Source organism: Coregonus lavaretus (genome assembly GCF_964263955.1).
Source record: "Coregonus lavaretus genome assembly, chromosome: 26".
Taxonomy (NCBI): Eukaryota; Metazoa; Chordata; class Actinopteri; order Salmoniformes; family Salmonidae; genus Coregonus; species Coregonus lavaretus.
The window spans coordinates 15,365,023-15,383,095 of record NC_140013.1 but is presented as its reverse complement, the minus strand read 5'-3'; positions in this window follow the sequence as shown (position 1 = coordinate 15,383,095).

The following is an 18,073-nucleotide window of genomic DNA, read 5'->3' as shown; positions in this document are numbered from 1 at the left end:
CAGTGTGGATATTAACTACAGCATTCTACAGCAGGGATGGGCAACTCCAGTCGTCGGGGGCCTGATTTGTGTCACCCTTTTGCCCCAGCCCCAGCTAACACACCTGACTCCAATAATCAACTAATCATGATCTTCAGTTTAGAATGCAATTAGTTTAATCAGCTGTGTTGGCTAGGGATGGGGGAAAAGTGTGACGCCACTCCGGCCCCTGAGGACTGGAGTTACCCATCCCTGTTGTATAGTATATCAGCAAGGACCACATGATCGAGGAATACTACAGTATGCAGTATAGTATTTTAGAATATACTACTAAATTATATAGTAAGTACTACACATGATCGTGGAATAGTACAGTGTGGAGTATAGTATTCTACAGTATACTACAGTTTACTACAGAATTCTATAGTAAGCGCTATAGTATTCGATAGTAAACTGTAGTATTTCCTTTCATGTGGGGAGTGTGTTTGTGTGTGTGCGTGTGTGTGTGTGTGTGTCCGTCAGCCTGCCATGCCTTCCTGTAATACTACAGATCAATTATTCCTAGACATTCCATTAATAATCCAGCCAGTCTATCCCAGTGGGAGAAGAAGCTGAGAACAGTACACCATCCATCCATCTCTCTCCCCTCCTCTTGCCTCTCTTTCTCTCCCTCTCTGCACAAAGTGCAATCTCTGACCGTTCTGATTATGAGTTCCTTCCACCTATGTGTCGGTCAGTCCTACAGAGCTGAGGTAAGTGCCTGCTCTGAACTGGGTTCAAATACTATTTGAAATAATAGTGTTGATTGAGCTTGCCTGTTGCAATGGAACCAATAGGAAAGTCCCAAACCCTGCCCATCTGGTACTCCAGTCAAGCTAAAACAAACGCTCAAAGTATTTAAATATTTAAAATAGTATTTGAACCCTGGTCTGGTGGCTTCACTCACTGGTTGCATTTTACTGAACCTTTGTTTTTTTGTTTCCCACAAATATCTTATGAGTATAATGTGAGGGAGGTTGCTTTACGGCATAGAAATTAAATTAATTGAGAGATGCAGTGGTGTGTATTATCGCTGACCTTTAATAGTGAGCATTAAAAATGGATTATTCCCGGGAGTGGGCATTCTACTTCACAGACATGATACAGACACTGAACTGGTAAACGCACAGGAAAAAGGAAAAGATGTATGTATGTATGGCAACAAACTATTTTCAATGTCTAATAAAGTTAGCACTTAGAGTGAAAGCAGGGGAGGGCAGTGTAAAGAGAGCAAGAAAGAGATAGAATGGAGTAGACCCAACTCTCGCACCGCAGGCAGCTCATCTTGAAAGATAAATCGATCAAGAGATATGGAGTGCGGTGTGCTCGCTTGCACGGCTATGTGTATTATGAATAAAGCATAAGCCATAATACCGTCTGTCTTTCAAAAGGAGCTTTTTCATCATTGTCTGGATAGAAAATAGAGAAACCCATCCTCCATTGCCAGGTGCTTTTTCTACCCCTACTCCCCTGATGATGACAGATTACAATACAGTACCAGGCTAGCTTTAGCCAGAGAGAAGATTAGCATATATTAGCATTTATTCTTATTACGCCAGGGAGAGGATTAGCTTAGCATTAGCATTAGCGCTTCCATTCTCAACCCTTTCTGATCTAAGGCCTTTCTGATTCTTCATCTATTCTTGTCAAAGAGATTAATTGATTACATATATTTTGCTCATTATCTAGCTGTTCACCCACGCGTGTGCTGCTTTAACAAGCTCGTCAGCAGGGGCCCGGGCCAGACCTCGTTAGGGTTCGTTAAGGAGAGCCTTAATTGCTGAGTCTCACCATCACGCTGCGTGTCTGCAACCGGTCTTCAAAGCGCTGCTGCACTGACTCACGCTGTCGCTCTCTGGACTGGATCCCCACACACATTATGCAGTAGCTCTATTGTCTCTAAGTCATACACATGTCACACGACACACACAATTACGCATATAAACATGTACTTCTACGCATGCACACTCATATACACACACATACTCATATTATCGCTGCACACACGGCCGTTATAGCCTATAATTTCCTCTCTGCCTGTACACTCAGTCCCTCTCTCTTCTTTTTTTCCTCCATGCTCATACCATCCTCAATCTCTTCACTCCTCAACTCACTGGAAAGCAGGAGGGGGCTGGTAACAGCGTGATTATGACTGTAGTAGATAGATAGGATGAGTGCAGACATTACTTTGGCTCTATGTATATGTTTTTTTTTTTCTTTTTTTGTAATTTAGCAGATGCTCTTATCCAGAGCGACTTACAGTTAGTGAGTGCAATCATTTTCATACTGGCCCCCTGTGGGAAACAAACCCACAACCCTGGCGTTGCAAACGCCATGCTCGACCAACTGAGCTACACAGGCTTTATGTGTGAATTAAAAACAAAACAAGTTTTTTTTACTCAAGTCTCCAAGGAATTAGCACCAAAAGGAATGCACATTTGCAAAACATAAAAGAAACAATTGGATAAACACTTATGAAAGTGTGTGAGCGTGTGTGCATTAAGGCTGCAGTAGACTCAGGGAAAGCACAGGGGAGCAGGAGTGTTGAATTAAGACTTCAGAAGCGTCACATCCCTCATTAAACACGCAGCAAGGAGACGTCAGGGGCCTGAGAGGACCACACACACACACTTAGGCTTTAGTTTATCCACTAGTCATTTCAGTGACAGTTAGTAGCAGCAAAGTGCTACATAATGACAACAGCTCTGGTGTTTTTTATTTTTTTTTGCACTTTTAGACCCTCGTCCCATATCACAGAGCCAGATGAGGCGTCATGTACTTTGATGTTTTGAAGGGTCACTGATGGGCAAATTTTATCTCTTGGAAATATTTCTGAGCTAACTGTATATTGTATATTTTTATCCTCTCACCTTCAGTTTCAATGGGCATGACACCTCTGGTGAGGTGACGTCTTGCCCTCGTCCACCCCTCTCTGTTACAGAGCTGTGTTTATCAGACCTGGGTTCAAATACGATTTGAAATAATTTTAAATACTTTATCTGAGCCTGGCTGGTTTTATGAACCAATAGAATAGTCCCAAAGATAGAAAACCCAGCCAATCTGGCACTCCTCGCAGGCTAGATTAAATGCTGAAAGTATTTGAAAGATTTCAAATAGAATTTGAACCCAGGTTAGGTGTTTAAGAAGCCCAGCGCAGGGTCACAAACCTAACGATTGGACCTGATACATTTTCTGCTCTGTCAACATTCATTAGACAGCAGCTGCTTCTCCTCCTAGTAGTGTGACAACAGGAGGAGACTGAGACAACCTCATGAAGACAGATCTGAGACCAGGGTAAACACAGAGACACACATGGAGGGAGGGAGGGAGGGAGGGAGGGAGGGAGGGAGGGAGGGAGGGAGGGAGGGAGGGAGGGAGGGAGGGAGGGAGGGAGGGAGGGAGGGAGGGAGGGAGGGAGGGGACAAAAGAGAGAAAGAGAGGGAGAGAAGGGAACAATGAGAGTGAAATGTGTGTGAGAGAGAGACAGAGAGAGAGAGAGAGAGAGAGAGAGAGAGAGAGAGAGAGAGGGAGGAGAAAGGGAGGACAGAAAAGAGAGAGGGAGAGAAGAGAACAGAAAGAGAGAGAGATAGAGAAGGAGAGAGAGTGAGAGAGAGAAAAAAGAAAGAGAAAGCGAAAGAGAGAGAAACAGGATGGAGAAGTTTAGCTCCAGGTGATAACTGTGGTAGCTGTTGCTGAGGGAGATATGTCTGCCCTGGAGCCATATGTCAGGCACTAGTGTTTACAACACTGACTTTACAGTAAATCACAGTTTTCTTTTTACAGTAACAAGGCAACAGATGAGTAGATGGGTATTTTGGGCAGAATTCTATCATTGCTATTGACTTATTTGACCATGGCCTTGTATAATGCCTATAAATCACTGCTAGGCAAATCCCCGCCTTATCTTAGCTCATTGGTCACCATAGCAACGCCCATCCGTAGTATGCGTTCCAGCAGGTATATCTCACTGGTCATCCCCAAAGCCAACACCTCCTTTGGCTGCCATTCCTTCCAGTCTTCTGCTGCCAATGACTCGAACGAACTGCAAAAATCTCTGAAGCTGGAGACACTTATCTCCCTCACTAACTTTAAGCATCAGTTGTCAGAGCAGCTTACCGATCACTGCACCTGTACACAGTAATTAGCCCACCCAACTACCTCATCCCCATATTGTTATTTATTTTGCTCATTTGCACCCCAGTATCTCTATTTGCACATCATCTTCTGCACATCTATCACTCCAGTGTTAATACTAAATTGTAATTATTTTGCACTATGGCCTATTTATTGCCTTACATCCATAACTTACTACATTTGCACACACTGTATATAGATTTTCTATTGTGTTTTTGACTGTACGTTTTGTTTATCCCATATGTAACTCTGTGTTGTTGTTGTTTTTATCGCACTGCTTTGCTTTATCTTGGCCAGGTCGCAGTTGTAAATGAGAACTTGTTCTCAACTGGCTTACCTGGTTAAATAAAGGTGAAATAAAAATAAATAAACACGCCAGATTATAAATAGTACATATCCTGTATTTCTCCAATGTTCTGAACCAGTGCAATAATCGGTAAAGCTTTAGTGTCCTTATTCATGTATTCATAAAGTCTTTATAACAGCTATATAGCACATTATAACATTTGTCATAAGTAGTTTTAAATAGTTATGAGTAATGGCATAAGATGCTATAAAACTAGCTTGGATGTTATATGACTGTTCATCCTGTTGTACTCTAATGTCAACTGTTAATAACAACTGCTATTACACAGTATGCATGACAACAACTTCTCCCTCAACGTCAGCAAAACAAAGGAGCTGATCGTGGACTACAGGAAACGGAGGGCCAAGCATGTACCATCCACATCGATGGGGCTGTAGTTGAGTGGGTCAAGAGCTTCAAGTTCCTTGGTGTCCACATCTCTAAGGAATTAACATGGTCCACATACACCAATACAGTCATGAAGAAGGCATGACAACACCCTCTCGGGAGACTGAAAAGATTTGGCATGAGCCCTCATATCCTCAAGAAGTTATACAGCTGCACCATTGAGAGTATCTTGACTGGCTGCATCACCTCTTGGTATGGCAACTTCTTGGCATCCGACCGCAAGGCGCTATAGAGGGTAGTGCGTATGGCCCAGTACATCACTGGGGCCGAGCTCCCTGCCAACCAGGACCTCTATACCAGGCGGTGTCAGAGGAAGGCCCTAAACATTTTTCAAGACAAAGTCATAGACTGTTCTGGAACCAACAGGACCCTGAATGGCTTCTACCCCCAAGCCATAAGACTGCTAAATAGTTAACCAAACAGCTACCCGGATTATCCATCATTGACCCTTTTTGCACTAACTCTTTTGACCCATCACATACGCTGCTGATACTGTTCATTGTCTATCCTGTTGCCTAGTCACTATACCCCTACCTATATGTACATACAGTGAGGGAAAAAATTCCTCCTCCTCCTCTAAACACAGCGAGTTGAGTTGATGCCAAAAAGCTCCATTTTGGTCTCATCTGACCACAACACTTTCACCCAGTTCTCCTCTGAATCATTCAGATGTTCATTGGCAAACTTCAGACGGGCATGTATATGTGCTTTCTTGAGCAGGGGGACCTTGCGGGTGCTGCAGGATTTCAGTCCTTCATGGCGTAGTGTGTTACCAATTGTTTTCTTGGTGACTATGGTCCCAGCTGCCTTGAGATCATTGACAAGATCCTCCCGTGTTGTTCTGGGCTGATTCCTCACCATTCTCATGATCATTGCAACTCCGCGAGGTGAGATCTTGCATGGAGCCCCAGGCCAAGGGAGATTGACAGTTATTTTGTGTTTCTTCCATTTGCGAATAATCGCACCAACTGTTGTCACCTTCTCACCAAGCTGATTGGCGATGGTCTTGTAGCCCATTCCAGCCTTGTGTAGGTCTACAATCTTGTCCCTGACATCCTTGGAGAGCTCTTTGGTCTTGGACATGGTGGAGAGTTTGGAATCTGATTGATTGATTGCTTCTGTGGACAGGTGTCTTTTATACAGGTAACAAGCTGAGATTAAGAGCACTCCCTTTAAGAGTGTGCTCCTAATCTCAGCTCGTTACCTGTATAAAAGTGTCACGGCCTGGCTCTGGGGACACTGTTATGTTGAGCCAGGGTGTGTAGATCTATGTATTCCATTTCTATGTTGGCCTGTGTGGTTCTCAATCAGAGGCAACGAGTGTCAGCTGTGGCTGGTTGTCTCTGATTGGGAACCACATTTAAACAGGCTGTTTGCCCACAGTGGTTGTGGGATCTTGTTCGTGTTGGTTTGTGTTTGACCATTGACTGTCACGTTATCGTTTTGTTGTTTTTTGATCGTGTTTCATAAATAAAGAGTATGTTCGTCTGCAACGCTGCGCCTTGGTCCTCATCTCTTAACGGCGATCGTGACAAAAAGACACCTGGGAGCCAGAAATCTTTCTGATTGAGAGGGGGTCAAATACTTATTTCCCTCATTAAAATGCAAATCAATTTATAACATTTTTGACATGCGTTTTTATGGATTTTTTCCATTTTCTAATAATTGCGCCAACAGTTGTTGCCTTCTCACGAAGCTGCTTGCCTATTGTCCTGTAGCCCATCCCAGCCTTGTGCAGGTCTACAATTTTATCCCTGATGTCCTTACACAGCTCTCTGGTCTTGGCCATTGTGGAGAGGTTGGAGTCTGTTTGATTGAGTGTGTGGACAGGTGTCTTTTATACAGGTAACGAGTTCAAACAGGTGCAGTTAATACAGGTAATGAGTGGAGAACAGGAGGGCTTCTTAAAGAAAAACTAACAGGTCTGTGAGAGCTGGAATTCTTACTGGTTGGTAGGTGATCAAATACTTATGTCATGCAATAAAATGCAAATTAATTACTTAAAAATCATACAAATTACAGACCTCTACATGCTTTGTAAGTTGGAAAACCTGCAAAATCAGCAGTGTATCAAATACTTGTTCTCCCCACTTTATTGCCTTACCTCCATAACTTACTACATTCGCACACACTGTATATATATTTTCTGTTGTATTTTTGACTTTATGTTTTGTTTACCCCATATGTAACTCTGCGTTGTTGTTTTTATCGCACTGCTTTGCTTTATCTTGGCCAGGTCGCAGTTGTAAATGAGAACTTGTTCTCAACTGGCTTACCTGGTTAAATAAAGGTGAAATAAAATACAAATAAATAAATATAAGCTCTCCTAAGCCTGTGTTAACCTTAGACCTTATGTTCAGCGTTTTGTATCCCAAAACCCAGTTTCTTCCTCATTAATTTCCCCCATAAGAATGGCTGAACGAACCAGATATAACTAATGTATTTTTAAGAGTACAGAAGCTGGCGTGCTCTAGGCCTATAACATTAGCTAGTAAGAGTTAAATAGATGAAAAGGCAATTGCGCTCAAAGTTTAGGTGAAAGAGGATGTTAATGTGCAATGTGCTACAGAGTAAGTTTTTCCACCTGTAGCTAGTGAAGTTAGCTAGCTAGCACTAGCACTCGGTGGGTTGACTAAACGTTGCAAATGCAATTCCAACATCAACTACTTAGCTAGCTAGCTACTCTAGTTATCTAACTAATTAGCATTTTTCTTATAATATAGCTGCACATCTTCCTTTTTTCACAGCTTTCACAAATTCTGTTGTGATGAGTTTTGTTGTAAAATTGTATTTGCTTCCATTTAGTTAAATAAAAATGTGCTTTTTGGCAAATTGCTATTATAATAAAGTATATTTTATATATTTGGACGTGTTCCAATTTGTACAACCCAGCAATTTGTCTGTGCTCCAATTTGCCCATGTTTCTTGGAGATCCTGAATGGTTTTAGGATAGTCTCAACTCTCTCTCTGTGTGTGTGTGTGTGTGTGTGTGTGTGTGTGTGTGTGTGTGTGTGTGTGTGTGTGTGTGTGTGTGTGTGTGTGTGTGTGTGTGTGTGTGTGCGTGCGTATGTGCGTGCGTGCGTGCGTATGTGTTCATGTGTATGTTTGGGTGGGAACGAAAAGTCCTTATTTATTGTCCCTTTTGTACTTTAACCATTTGCACATTGTTACAACACTGTATATAGACATAATATGACATTTGAAATGTCTCTATTATTCTGGAACTTGAGTGAGTGTAATATTTACTGTTCATTTTCTATTTCACTTTTGTTTATCCATTTCACTTGCTTTGGCAATGTAAACATGTGTTTCCCATGACAATAAAGCCCCTTGAATTGAAAGAGAAAGAGAAATAGAAAAAGAGAGAGAGAGAAATAACTATTCTCCTCTAAGAGGTTGATCACCGCTGTAAAACTCCATCTATAATTAATATGAATATATAAATCATTCTGTTTCAGAACCAAAAATGGCACATTGGAAAATCAATAAAAAGGTGCTTCACTTTGGCTATGTTTTTGGGAGGTTTTCCCATCGGCTGTCATTGGAAACCCAACAATTGTTCAATAGCTGTAATGTGAGTTGGAAAGTGCATCTAATGGAAAATCAAAGAGCTGCTGTTCCCATCAGAAAAGATTCAGAGCTACTGGTGTACCAGACACCCCAGCAAGCAAGATTCCTCAGGCCGAATAGATGAAAAATCAGTCAATGTGCCCTTGAGCAAGGCACTTAACCCTAATTGCTCCTCTAAGTCACTCTGGATAAAAGCATCTGCTAAAAAACTAAAAACTAAAAGAATCCATCTGTTCATAATGCAATTAGCCATATCTGCCAGGCTCCGCCTTGTGATTGATGGCCCATGGATTAGTATGTATATTATGCACTCCAATAATTGCATTTAGCGTGTGGGTCCGTGCGTATTAGCTAGGGAAGCAAAGTAGAATGAGGACACAGGCATAAGGCTTTGTGTATGAAGTCTACAGTGCAAGCTGTGAACGTATGACTCGTCAATCTTAGTGTAGGCCTGTATTATAATAACAGGTAATAAGAAAGGACATGATGTCTTGTTATGTTATGTGTTCCCAGTGGATTCAGCCTTTTAGAGTATGTGTATTAAAATCACGGGGCAACACCTGCAGTAACACCAATTTGTAAGTCGCTCTGGATAAGAGCGTCTGCTAAATTATGTAAATGTCAATGTAATGTGAATTATACGTGGAATCGTTCACCTTGTCGCCCTCTCTCTTCCTCTCTCTCTCTCTCTCTTTCACTCACTATACCACTAACTATTTCTCTACCCATCTTTCTCTATCCCTCTCCCTCTTCCTCTCCCTCTCACTCTCCCTCTTTTCTCTCTGCCTTGTCTCTTCAGCTCACCCATTTCTACCTGTCAATCATCTATGACCTAGTTTGAGACAGATTTCACAGCTGTATTGTGCATCATGTTACTAAGAGTGAGAATAAGCTCTTATCCAATGGAGACGTAGCCAACTGACTGTCATCGATCAATCTATGTATTCATTGTGCATTAATTACGTTAATTGCTACTGCACTTCCTATCTACCCCAGCTGACTCATGCTTGCACACGATCGTACTCACACGCACTTGCACATGCACACACAATCTTCACTTAACTGCCTAGCAACACATTTACACACTGCTCTATTTTGAGATTAAGGAAGATATGAGACACTTCAGAAATGTAATGTCCACAAATAAATTAATGTTTGGATTAATGATCATTAGCAAAGGACAAACGCATTAGGCAAACTACACAGAGACGTGTGCTGGAGTCCATAAAACAGGTCTTGAGTCCGGTCTCAAGACCACATTTTGTCTCAGTCTTGTCTCTGTGTTCAGATACATTTGTACTCTGTCTTGACTCGGTCTCGGACAGTGAGGACTCCTAGGTCTCGGATAGTGAGGACTCCTAATTTCTCCAGCCTAATTTCTCCAGCCGAGACCAGCAGAGTAAAAAACTCATAATTATCAGCTTCCATTCAATAAACGCATAAAACCACTTCGCCAGGCCAAATACACTATATATACAAAAGTATGTGGACATCTCCTTCAAATTAGTAGATTTCAACCACACGCGTTGCTGACAGGTGTATAAAATCAAGCACACAGCGATGCAATCTCCATCGACAAACATTGGCAGTAGAATGGCCCGTACTGAAGAGCTCAGTGACTTTCAACTTGGCACCCTCATAGGATGCCACCTTTCCAACAAGTCAGTTCGTCAAATGTCTGCCTTGCTAGAGCTGCCCCGGTCAACTGTAAGTGGTGTAAAGCTTGCCGCCATTGGAATCTGGAGCAGTGGAAACGCATTCTCTGGAGTGATGACCACGCTTCACCATCTGGCAGTCTGCCTGACGAATCTGGGTTTTGCGGATGCCAGGAGAACGCTACCTGCCCGAATGCATAGTGCCAACTGTAAAGTTCGGTGGAGGAGGAATAATGGTCTGGGGCTGTTTTTCATGGTTCGGGCTAGGCCCCTTAGTTCCAGTGAAGGGCAATTTTTGACATTTGAGTCATTTAGCAGACGCTCTTATCCAGAGCGACTTACAGGAGCAATTAGGGTTAAGTGCCTTGCTCAAGGGCACATCGACAGATTTTTCACCTAGTCGGCTCGGGGATTAGAACCAGCGACCTTTCGGTTACTGGCACAACGCTCTTAACCACTAAGCTACCTGCCGGAAATCTTAACGCTACAGCATACAATGACATTCTAGACAATTCTGTGCTTCCAACTTTGTGGCAACAGTTTGGGGAAGGCCCTCTCCTGTTTCAGCATGACAATATTTTTTTATTTTTTTGTACCTTTATTTAACTAGGCAAGTCAGTTTAGAACAAATTCTTATTTACAATGACGGCCTACACCAGCCAAAACCGGACGACGCTGGGCCAATTGTGCGGCGCCCTATGGGACTCCCAATCACGGCCGGTTGTGATACAGCCTGGAATCGAACCAGGGGGTCTGTAGTGACGCCTCAAGCACTGAGATGCAGTGCCTTAGACCGCTGCGCCATTCGGGAGCCCTAATGCCCCCGTGCACAAAGCAAGGTCCATATAGAAATGGTTTGTCGAGATCATTGTGGAAGAACTTGACTGGCCTGCACAGAGCCCTGACCTCAACCCTATCAAATACCTTTGGGATGAATTGGAACGCAGACTGCGAGCCAGGCCTAATCATGTGGAGTGGAGGCTATTATAGCAGCAAAGGGGGGACCAACTCCATATTAATGCCCATGATTTTGGAATGAGATGTTTGACGAGCAGGTGTCCACATACCTTTGGTCAGGTAGTGAATGTACACACCTTTCTTGAAACATTAATACCTGAACAGTCTTCATATCTATTATAGACATGTTTCTGCAGTGGCGAACCTATTGGACCTAGGCCTTCAGTGTGTGACAGGTTTGTGATGCTGAAAGGACAGCAACAGTAATACCAGCTCACTGTCATGAGGTGAGGTGTATGTGTGGTGGAAGTCAGGCGCAGGACACCGAGGCTCAGTCCAACAGAGTTTACTCAAAATTTCCAAAAAAGGAAACGGAAAACAAACGACCTCAAACAACAAGAGGCGAGCATTTACGCAACATGCGTAAAACACAAAAAATTCAAACAAGAAACAAAACACGCAGCATAACGACAGGCGAACAACAACACACAATCCTACCAAGCAAAAAGACGGAACTTATAGGACAGGTGATGAATACACAATAGGACACAGGTGTGACAGACAGACAAAAGCAATCACACACAGAAACATAGATCGGTGGCAGCTAGTACTCCGGGGACGGCGACCGCCGACGCCTGCTCGTACCAGGAGGGGGAGCAGCCTCGGCAGAATCCGTGACAGTACCCCCCCCTTGACGCGCGGCTCCAGCCGTGCGCCGACCCCGGCCTCGGGGACGGCCAGGAGGACGCGGACCCGGGCGCGTGGGATGCCCACGGTGGAAATCAGTCAGGAGGGATGGATCGAGGATGTCCCTCCTGGGCACCCAGCACCGTTCCTCCGGACCGTACCCCTCCCACTCCACGAGATACTGGAGACCACTCATCCGGCGCCTCGAGTCCAAGATGGTCCGGACTCTGTACGCCGGGGCCCCCTCGATGTCCAAAGGGGGCGGAGGGGTCTCTCCTATCTCATTCTCCTGGAGTGGACCAGCTACCACCGGCCTGAGAAGAGACACATGGAACGAGGGGTTAATATTTTTGTACTCTATAGGCAGTTGTAACCTGTAACACACCTCGTTCAACCTTCTCAGGACTTTAAAGGGCCCCACAAACCGCCGACCCAGCTTCCGGCAGGGCAGGCGGAGGGGCAGGTTTCGAGTCGAGAGCCAGACTCGATCTCCCGGTGCGTACACCGGCCCCTCACTGCGGTGGCGATCGGCGCTCGCCTTTTGTTGACGGATGGCACGCTGCAGATGGACATGGGCAGCGTCCCACGTCTCCTCCGAGCGCCGAATCCACTCGTCCACCGCAGGGGCCTCGGTCTGGCTCTCGTGCCACGGTGCCAGGACCGGCTGATACCCTAAAATACACTGGAAAGGTGTTAATCCGGTGGAGGAGTGGCGGAGAGAGTTCTGGGCCATCTCTGCCCAGGGGATATACCTCGACCACTCCTCCGGCCGGTCCCGGCAATAGGACCTCAAAAACCTACCCACATCCTGGTTCACACGTTCAACCTGCCCATTGCTCTCTGGGTGGTACCCCGAGGTAAGGCTAACCGAGACCCCCAGGCGTTCCATGAAAGCCCCCCAGACTCTGGAGGTGAACTGGGGACCTCGGTCGGACACAATATCCTCGGGGACCCCATAGTGCCGGAACACGTGGGTAAAGAGGGCCTCGGCGGTCTGTAGGGCAGTAGGGAGACCCGGCAGTGGGAGGAGACGACAGGCCTTAGAAAACCGATCCACAACGACCAAAATGGTGGTATTACCCTGGGAAGGGGGTAGATCGGTCACAAAATCTACCGAGAGGTGGGACCATGGTCGTTGTGGAACGGGCAGAGGATGTAACTTACCTCTGGGCAAATGTCTAGGTGCCTTACACTGGGCACATACCGAGCAGGAGGAGACATAAACCCTCACATCCCTGGCTAACGTTGGCCACCAGTATTTTACGCTAAGGCAGTGCACCGTCCGACCAATACCAGGATGTCCAGAGGAGGGTGATGTATGAGCCCAAGAAATAAGCCGATCACGAACCTCGAGCGGAACGTACGTCCGCCCCACAGGACACTCGGGGGGAGTAGGGTCGGTACGCAGCGCCCGCTCGATTTCCGCATCGACCTCCCATACTACCGGAGCCACCAGACAAGACTCCGGCAGTATGGAAATAGGCTCAATGGACCTCTCCTCTGTGTCATACTGCCGGGACAGGGCGTCTGCCTTACCGTTCTGGGACCCAGGGATGTATGTGATCTTAAAAACAAACCGGGTCAGGAACATGTTCCACCTAGCCTGACGAGGGTTCAATCTCCTAGCTGCCCGGATGTACTCCAGGTTACGGTGATCAGTCAGAATGAGGAAAGGGTGTTGAGCCCCCTCAAGCCAATGCCTCCACACCTTTAGGGCCTGGACTACAGCTAACAGCTCCCTGTCCCCAACGTCATAATTGCGCTCCGCCGAGCTGAGCTTCTTAGAGTAGAATGCACAGGGGCGGAGCTTAGGTGGCGTGCCGGACCGTTGTGACAGGACTGCCCCAATACCGGTCTCGGACGCGTCCACCTCTACTTGGAAAGGCAAAGAGGGATCCGGATGCGCCAGCACCGGGGCCGAGGCGAACAGGTTCTTAAGCTTGACAAATGCCCTGTCCGCCTCAGCTGACCACTGCAAGCGCACCGGACCCCCCTTTAGCAGGGACGTAATGGGAACTGCAACCTGTCCAAAGCCCCGGATAAACCTCCGGTAGTAATTAGCAAAACCCAAGAACCGCTGCACCTCTTTTACGGTGGTTGGAGTTTGCCAATTACGCACAGCCGATACCCGATCTACCTCTATCTCCACGCCAGACGCGGACAACCGATAACCCAAAAAGGAGACGGACTCCTGGAAGAACAGGCATTTCTCTGCCTTGACATACAAGTCATGCTCCAACAGTCGTCTCAATACTCGGCGCACCTGGGCTACATGCTCGGCTCGTGTAGAAGAGTACACCAGGATGTCGTCGATGTAAACTACTACACCCTGCCCATGCATGTCCCGGAAAATCTCGTCAACAAAGGATTGGAAGACTGAAGGAGCATTCATTAACCCGTATGGCATGACGAGATACTCGTAATGACCCGAGGTGGTACTAAATGCTGTCTTCCATTCATCCCCCCCCTTAATGCGCACCAGATTGTACGCGCTCCTGAGATCTAACTTTGTGAAGAATCGCGCTCCGCGTAATGATTCCGTCATCGTCGCAATCAGTGGCAGTGGGTAGCTGTATTTAACTGTAATCTGATTGAGACTACGATAATCAATACACGGGCGCAATCCCCCGTCCTTCTTCTTCACAAAGAAGAAACTCGAGGAGACTGGGGAAGTAGAGGGCCGTATGTATCCCTGTGCCAAGGACTCGGCTATGTATGTCTCCATAGCCGCTGTCTCCTCTTGAGACAGGGGATACACATGACTCCTGGGAAGAGCTGCTCCAGTCTGGATATTTATCGCACAGTCCCCCTGTCTATGAGGAGGTAGCCTTGCTGCCCTCGATTTACTAAAGACCAGTGCTAAATCCTCATACTCGGGGGGAATGCGCAGTGCGGGCACTTGGTTCGGACTCTCTACCGAGGTCGCCCCTATGGAAACACCTAGACATCTCCCTACACACTGGGCAGACCACTCCATAAGAGCCCTCTGTTGCCACGCTATGGTAGGATCGTGGGTACTTAACCAGGGAAGCCCCAACACCACTGGATACGCAGGAGAGTCAATCAGATAGAACTGAATGATCTCCTCATGACCCCCCTGCGTAGTCATCGTCAGCGGTGCTGTGACATCCCTGATCAGACCCGACCCCAACGGCCGGCTGTCTAATGCATGGACAGGGAATGGAACTTCTACCGGCCGAAGGGGAATTCCTAACCTAGCACAAAATTTACGATCAATAAAGTTCCCAGCTGCGCCTGAATCTACTAGCGCCTTATGCTGGGAATGAGGTGCCACCTGTGGAAAACGCACAGGAATACTCATGTGACCAACAGAGAGCTCTGGGTAAGTGGGGCGCCTACTCACCTGAAATGACTCCCCAGTGCGTGACCTGTTGTCCCCTCTCTCAGAAGACCCTCCCCAGCACCTGGCCGTGGTGTGTCCTCCACGGCCACAGTTGGTGCAGGGGTTGGCCTTCCTCGGGTTCTCCCTCCTCCTCTCTCTAGCGCCAGCACCCCCGAGCTCCATAGGAATAGACTCGGAGGTGCTGGAGGATGGAATGGACGACCCCCACTCGGGACGTCCGCGGGTAGCCAGCAGGGTGTCTAGACTGATGGAGATGTCCACCAGCTGGTCGAACGACAGGTTGGTGTCCCTGCAGGCCATCTCACGACGAACGTCCTCTCGTAGGCTACACCGATAGTGGTCAATGAGGGCCCTCTCATTCCATCCCGCATCCGCTGCTAGTGTCCGGAACTCCAGTGCGAACTCCTGTGCGCTCCTCTTCCCCTGTCGGAGGTGGAATAGACGCTCTCCCGCCGCTTTCCCCTCAGGTGGATGATCGAAGACAGTCCTGAAGCGGCGGGAAAACTCTGCGTAGGTGATGGTGGCGGCGTCTATTCCCCTCCATTCGGCGTTGGCCCACTCCAACGCCTTCCCGGAGAGACAGGAGATGAGGGCGGAGACGCTCTCGTATCCCGAGGGCGCCGGGTGTATGGTGGCAAGGTAAAGTTCTACCTGTAGGAGAAAGCCCTGACACCCGGCTGCAGAACCGTCATATGCCCTCGGGAGCGAGAGCCGAATGCCACTGGGTTCCGGTGCTGAGAGAGGAGGACTGGCCGTTGGTGCTGGGATGGTGTGAGAAGGCGTGGGCACCTCCCGATTCATCAACCGGCGCAGACTGTTGGACACCTCGTCCATGGCGACCCCGAGTTGCCGGATCATGGCGTCCTGGTAATTAATCCGGTCCTCCAAGGAATCGGGTATCGCCGCTGTTCCTGCTGACTCCATGGAGATGGTGTGTTGTTCTGTCATGAGGTGAGGTGTATGTGTGGTGGAAGTCAGGCGCAGGACACCGAGGCTCAGTCCAACAGAGTTTACTCAAAATTTCCAAAAAAGGAAACGGAAAACAAACGACCTCAAACAACAAGAGGCGAGCATTTACGCAACATGCGTAAAACACAAAAAATTCAAACAAGAAACAAAACACGCAGCATAACGACAGGCGAACAACAACACACAATCCTACCAAGCAAAAAGACGGAACTTATAGGACAGGTGATGAATACACAATAGGACACAGGTGTGACAGACAGACAAAAGCAATCACACACAGAAACATAGATCGGTGGCAGCTAGTACTCCGGGGACGGCGACCGCCGACGCCTGCTCGTACCAGGAGGGGGAGCAGCCTCGGCAGAATCCGTGACACTCACTCATGTAGGAGAGTGCACTTTTTGTAAAACATAAAGGGCCAGTGGTGTAGTGGAGGCTATATGCAGGTATACGCAGCGGAAATACTTTAAAGTACTACTTAAGTCGCTTCTTTGGGTATCTGTACTTTACTTTACTATTTATATTTTAGACAACTTTTACTTCACTACATTCCTAAATAAAATTGTTTTCTTTTTACAACATACATTGACCCTGACACCCAAAAGTATTTGTTACATTTTGAATGCTTAGCAGGACAGGAAAAGGGTCCAATTCACATACTTATCAAGAGAACATCCCTGGTCATCCCTACTGCCTCTGATCTGGCAGACTCGCTAAACACACATGCTTCCTTTGTAAATTATGTCTGAGTGTTGGAGTGTGTCCCTGGCTTTCCGTAAATAAAAAAAACAAGAAAATGGCGCCATCTGGTTTTGGAATTTTAAATGATTTGTACTTTTACTTTTACTTTTGATACTTAAGTATATTTTCGCAATTACATTTACTTTTGATACTTAAGTATATTTCAAACCAAATACTTTTAGACTTTTACTGAAGTAGTATTTTACTGGGTGACATTCACTTTTACTTGATTCATTTTCTATTAAGGTATCTTTACTTCCACTCAAGTATGACAATTGGGTACTTTTTACACAACTGGGTATACGCCTATTTTCAGTGGGCATTGTTTATACTCACTTCTTAATCTCCACTGATGCGTATCAAAGTAGTGTTGTGGATGTATACGACTAATCAATTATGCAGTACATTAGTGAAATCATGCACAAAGTAGCCTACACAATCGCAAAGGACGTGAAATATATTCACATGCGCACCGCACACAGTCTAGTTTCAGCGGAATATCATCTGCAGGCAGTAAGAGCGTGCAGCTCTCAACTGATTTTGGCATGGAGCAGCTCACAGAATAATTTATTTGGTAGCCGCTATGTAGGAAAGACCTTTCAATTTATGATATCTACCAGTAAATGCTAACTAAGGCAACAATGGGTATGCAAACCAGGTATTGAAAAAGTTTGGTCTGAAGTCTTGGATAGTAGGCTATTTGTGATCGTCATGTGCTGTTTGCATTAGGGGAGTAGGCATGAGTGGCCCTGCCAGGCCTACCCAATCAGATTGAGCAAAAACAAAACAATTATAAGTTATTATTACAAAAAACACAGTTCCACTCACCAGATGATGATCATTTGAAACAACCCTTTCCTGCAGTCAATGACAAAAAGCTCCCTCTTTGGCCTCATGAGTGGAATGTTATTAATATGTTTCATAATTTCATAATTAATAACTATTATTTAAAAATTCCAGTTTTGTTATATTTCAGTCTTCTGTGATGTATATGAGGTGTAATATTGGGATGCAAACAAAACATTTAATACATTTCAACTCTATATCTGACATGGTACAGATGTCTTTTTTTGAAAGTTATTCTTGAAAAGGGAGAAGCTAACAAATTAGCAACAACATCCTCTTCGATAACACCTGCTGCAGCCGCTGAAAACTAGCCTACAACAAAAGACAGATAGCTAGACCGTGAGAAAACTACTGCTCGCTATTACGCAGTGACCTTTT